The following is a 5,975-nucleotide window of genomic DNA, read 5'->3' on the forward strand; positions in this document are numbered from 1 at the left end:
CCTCAGGCGACCTACATGCAGAGGCGGGTCCAAACCCAAAGCTGAACCCCGGGAGCTGTGCGAACAAAGAAGAGAAAGGGAAATCTCTCCCAGCAGCCTCAGGAGAAGAGGATTAAATCTCCACAATCAACTTGATGTACCTGCATCTATGGAATACCTGAATAGACAACAAATCATCCCAAAATGGAGGCGGTGGGCTTTGGGAGCAGCTGTAGACTTGGGGTTTGCTTTCTGCACCTAATTTGTTTCTGGTTTTCTGCTTATCTTAGTTTAGTATTTAGAGCTTATTATCATCGGTAGATTTCTTTATTGATTTGGTTTTTCTCTTCCTTTTATATATATATATTTTTTTTTCCTTTTTCACTTTTTGTGAGTGTGCATGTGTATGCTTCTTTGTGTGATTTTCTCTGTATACCTTTGCTTTTACTTTTTGTCCTAGGGTTCTCCTGTCCAATTTTTGGTATTTTTTGGTTTTTTTTAGTATAGTTTTTAGTACTTGTTATCATTCATGGATTTGATTATTGATTTGGGTGCTCTCTTCTTTCTTTCTTATAGTTTTTATTACGTTTTTATTTTTAATAATTTTTTTCTTTTAATAACTTTTATTTTTTTCTTTCTTTCTTTCTTTTTCTCCCTTTTCTTCTGAGCCATGTGCTGACAGGATCTTGGTGCTCAAGCCAGGTGTCAGGCCTGAGCCTTTTAGGTGGGAGAGCCAAGTTTAGGACATTGATCCACCAGAGGCCTCCCAGCCCCACGTAATATCAAAGAGCAAAGATTCTCCCAGAGATCTCCATCTCAACGCTAAGACACAGCTCCACTCAATGACCAGCAAGCTACAGTGTTGAACACCCTATGCCAAACAACTAGCAAGACAGGAACACAACCCCACCCATTAGCAGAGAGGCTCCCTAAAATCATAATGAGTTCACAGACACCCCAAAGCACACCACCAGATGAGGTACTGTCCACCAGAAAGACAAGATCCAGCCTCATCCACCAGAAAACAGGCACCAGTCCCCTCCACCAGAAAGCCTACACAACCCACTGAACCAACCTTACCCACTGGGAGCAGACACCAAAAACAACGGGAACTATGAACCTGCAGCCTGGGAAAAGGAGACCCCAAACACAGTAAGTTAAGCAAAATGAGAGGACAGAGAAACACACAGCAGATGAAGGAGCAAGGTAAAAACCCACCACACCAAGGAAATGAAGAGGAAATAGGCAGTCTACCTGAAAAAGAATTCAGAGTAATGATAGTAAACATGATCCAAAATCTTGGAAATAGAATAGAGAAAATGCAAGAAACATTTAACAATCTAGAAGACCTAGACCTAGGTCTAGAAGAACTAGAAGACCTAGAACAACTAAAGTGCAAGCAAACAATGATGGATAACACAATATATGAAATTAAAAATTCTCTAGAAGGAATCAATAGCAGAATAACTGAGGCAGAAGAACAGATAAGTGACCTGGAAGATAAAATAGTGGAAATAACTACTGCAGGGCAGAATAAAGACAAAAGAATGAAAAGAATGGAGGACAGTCTCAGAGACCTCTGGGACAACATTAAACGCAACAACATTCAAATTATATGGGTCCCAGAAGAAGAAGAGAAAAAGAAAGGGACTGAGAAAATACCTGAAGAGATTATAGTTGAAAACTTCCCTGATATGGGAAAGGAAATAGTCAATCACGTCCAGGAAGCACAGAGACTCCCATACAGGATAAATCCAAGGAGAAACATGCCAAGACACATATTAATCAAACTATCAAAAATTAAATACAAAGAAAAAATATTATAAGCAGCAAGGGAAAACCAACAAATAACATACAAGGGAATCTCCATAAAGTTAAGAGCTGATCTTTCGGCAGAAACGCTGCAGGCCAGAAGGGAGCGGCAGGACATATTTAAAGTGATGAAAGGGAAAAACCTACAACCGAGATTACTCTACCCAGTAAGGATTTCATTCAGATTAGACAGAGAAATTAAAATCTTTACAGACAAGCAAAAGCTAAGAGAGTTCACCACCACCAAACCAGCTTTACAACAAATGCTAAAGGAACTTCTCTAGGCAGGAAACAGAAGAGAAGGAAAAGGCCTACAATAACAAACCCAAAACATTAAGAAAATGGTAATAGGAACATGCATATCGATAATTACCTTAAATGTAAATGGATTAAATGCTCTAACCAAAAGACAGACTGGCTGAATGGATACAAAAACAAGACCCGTATATATGCTGTCTACAAGAGACCCACTTCAGACCTAGGGACACATACAGACTGAAAGTGAGGGGATGGAAAAAGATATTCCATGCAAATAGAAACCAAAAGAAAGCTGGAGTAGCAATTCTCATATCAGACAAAACAGACTTTAAAATAAAGACTATTACAAGAGACAAAGAAGGACACTACGTAATGATCAAGGGATCGATCCAAGAAGAAGATATAACAATTGTAAATATTTATGCACCCAACACAGGAATACCCCAATACATAAGGCAAATGCTAACAGCCATAAAAGGGGGAAATCGACAGTAACACAGTCATAGTAGGGGACTTTAACACCCCACTTTCAGCAACGGACAGACCAACCAAAATGAAAATAAAAAGGAATCAGCGCTTAGAACAGTGCCTGGCATACAGTAGGTACCATGTAAATGCTTGGATGAAGCATTGACCAGGCAGGTGTTTTTTGCAGAACTTCTATCAGAACTTGTGTCCTTCAGAAACCATCTGAACCATGTCGAATTAAGTGTTTGCATGAGGCTCTTACTGTGAAACTATATAATATATATTCTGAAAGTGGCTTTTATTTCCCTCAAAGCCCTTATAACATAACAGGACTCCCTAAGAATTACTCCTTAAAAACATGCTAAGCTATCCTAACCTCCATCATGCTAATCATCTTTCACGTTGGTGCAAATTCTACGGCACTCCAAGATAGATTTGAGATGCTTTATCAGTCTTTATTACGGAAAATTTGAATAAACGTTTTAATTTTTAAAATATGGAGAATTACAAGTTGTATAGTCTAAGTGGCATGTAGTATCTATAATCACTTCACCAGTCAAGCCTCAAGGCTCTTGCCTTGGAGTCTGAGGTGGGCACTTGCAGTCCCCAGAGTAGGCAGTGGGAGGGGCAGATGGAAAGATGGACAGGAAGCAGGAACAAGTGGCACCTGCCCATGAGCTGGACTCACAGGAAGCACTGAAACACGTGCCAGTTCTTATCGCGTGTGAGCCTGGTGGGACGAGGGCCTTGCAGAAGCGGGGGCTCTGTTATGGAGCGAAGTACACCCAAGCTGAAGGAGGGTCCGGGGAAGACGCAGTTACAGCTCATCCATCACACGTGGAGCCGCACAACAGCTGTTGCCTCACCCCTATCCATCAACCTCCCACAGGAGGGCTCCTGTGGCCGCCCCTACGCCCCAAGCAGAAACATGAAGAAAGGAGTGTTCTGGGCAGTGCAGCGCGTCCTTGCCTCACCCACAGAACGCTTGAGAGACACACTGCGATGAGCAGCTCACTGACAAATGGAAAACATTATAACCAAGTACGCACATTATCTACCTTAACTGAAACCAAGCTGCTCACACAGAGAATCCTAGTTATAGAACGTTCAGGGTCAAAATGTTTAGGAAGTAAACTCTTGTACAAATATACTCCCTGATTAAGCGTGGTTGAATCATTCTGATGAAAGAAAATTGAATTATACCTTAAATTTTTTAGCCTGCAATTTAATTCTTGGAAAGCAATCTGTGTAGGTATAAAATAAACCCTTGTAACCATAATCAAGTAACAAAAACAGCTCAAAAATTTAGAGCTGATTAAAATGATGTCACTGGTATTCATTATCAGAAAGCCTCTCAGACTTTGAGATTTTAAGTGGATGTCGAAATAAAATATTTGTTAGTGATTTTAAAAAGAAGTGGAAAAAGAGCCACTGTGAATTTCATATAAGCACAAAAACTTTCTGAGCTCTGGGTAAACATGAGAAATATGGTACATTAAAATGGAAAGTTATACTGTTTGTAGTTCTTCGGTAAATGTCACTATCATTTTTCTTACAGTTTGTTGGCATAATAATGGATCTTCAGAAAGGATTCGGGACGGAATACCAAAAGCTGACATATTTTTAATAATACTTTCCATTTCTCACATGCCTGTGTAATCTCTTCCCCTAATCGTGTTTGCCAGGGATGATGTGATTTCAGTTAATCACCCAAACCCAGCGCTCACTATTGATGGGAATTTGGTACATAGTGTCTCGTGTTTCCCCACAGAAAAAATAAGCATGTTCATCTGTTTTTCTGACTCTGAGTGTTTCTAAGTGTCAATAACAGAGGCAGCAAGAGCATACTTAGAGTAACTTTCACCGTATTCCAAGTACGCCCAAAGGCACTGCAAAACAGCCAAGCAGTGATTGTCTCATAACTCACAGGGCAAGGCTGCGATTTCCCTGTCTTTACAGAACCTCTCCTCACCAGACACCAGGGCATAACAGCTCTCCCTTTCTACATCTCCCTTCTCTTTGACTCGCAGAATCAACATGCACTAAGCCTAGTGATTCTAGCTCATGTATGTGTGCATTCGAGATTCAGTTAAGATGCACACTGACCTGTTATTATGCCCCAAACGCTGTGCAAAGTACTGAGCGTGAAGCCCAGAACAGAGGACGTGATTCCTTCCCTCACTGAGCTTACAGGATGGAGGACTCTTGAATCCATCTCAACTCACTTCTTTCACAGACCATGCAAATCCCAGTTCCTCGGGCTTTAACAGCCTAGTTACAGGACCGCTCTGCACCCCAACCTTAACAGGCTTTTGATGTTTAATTCACAAGGTAACCGTTACTTATTAAAGTAACTTTCCTTTTTATATTTCTTGATCCTTCTTAATATTTTTAGTCTAGGATAGGACTGAGAGCTTTGACAATACATGTTCTCATCAGATTGCGTGTATTATATCTGTGTGGCCCCATTGAGACACCTACTGACCCCAACAAGCTACAGGGCAAATGTAAAATTCCTAACTTGGCATTCCAGCCCTTCTAAAGTCTGGCTTTGATTTTTTTTCTGACAATGTTTTCACACAGAACTCTTGATTTGGAATAAATGGGCTGATTGGGCTTTGCCATCTTGTTTCTGTCACCCTGAATTTACTCCTATTACTCACTTATGTTTACAAAAATATTCCTGTCTTTAAAGATGACCCCAAATGCCCGTGTTCCACGGGCTTTTACAACAAGCACTGTATCAGCCTCTTCTGCTTACAGAGTAAACATGTGTATGTCTTTCACATAACTTACACATTCTGCCCTGTACCAGAATCATTTGTGTGCATCTCATTTCTTAACTTAGGAATCCTTGAAGGCGACAACTATATATGTATGGTTATTTTTCTTTTCTTTTTCCTGCTTCAAATTATGTTTATGTAAGCTATTATACTGGTAAAATACTGAAAGTTTGCACATACTTATTATACAGATTCACAGCACAGGGCTATGCACATAAATGTAACTACTCTACTGTACGATCACCATGGAGCATACTCAAATGTAATTTTTTCTGCACCTAATTTTTCTTGTTTTTTAAAAAACTTTATTTCGAGTAAATTTTAGATTGACATGCAGTTGTAAGAATTAGCTCAGAGAGATCCAGTGTACCCTTTAAACGGTTTCCCCCAAAGGTAGCACCTTGGAAAACTAGTACAATATCGCAACGAGAATTATGCCATTGGTACAATCTACCAATTTAATTCAAATTTTCTCAGCTCTATATGCACCAATGTGTTTCTGTTGGATTTCACTGCATTATTATCATTATTAATGTTATTTCATGTGTAGGTCCACGTATCCACAACCACAGAGAATAGAGGGAAGAGCTCCAGGGCACGAGGAGCCTCCCAATTCCCTTCCACATTCCCCCAATTTCCCTCCCACCCCCAGCTCCGCCTCCTTGATAATAACTG

At 40.2% G+C, this 5,975-nt stretch overlaps 1 protein-coding gene across 1 annotated transcript in view; it reads right to left on the reverse strand.

Moving 5' to 3' along the window:
* The window catches only part of SNTG1 (syntrophin gamma 1), a 460,796-nt gene that overhangs the window by 272,828 nt on the left and 181,993 nt on the right, over positions 1-5,975 (reverse strand). The window lies entirely within an intron of this gene.

Source organism: Delphinapterus leucas, chromosome 17, assembly GCF_059928025.1.
Source record: "Delphinapterus leucas isolate spDelLeu-1000000601 "Yukka" chromosome 17, BTC_Dleu_Yukka2, whole genome shotgun sequence".
NCBI classification, from domain to species: Eukaryota; Metazoa; Chordata; class Mammalia; order Artiodactyla; family Monodontidae; genus Delphinapterus; species Delphinapterus leucas.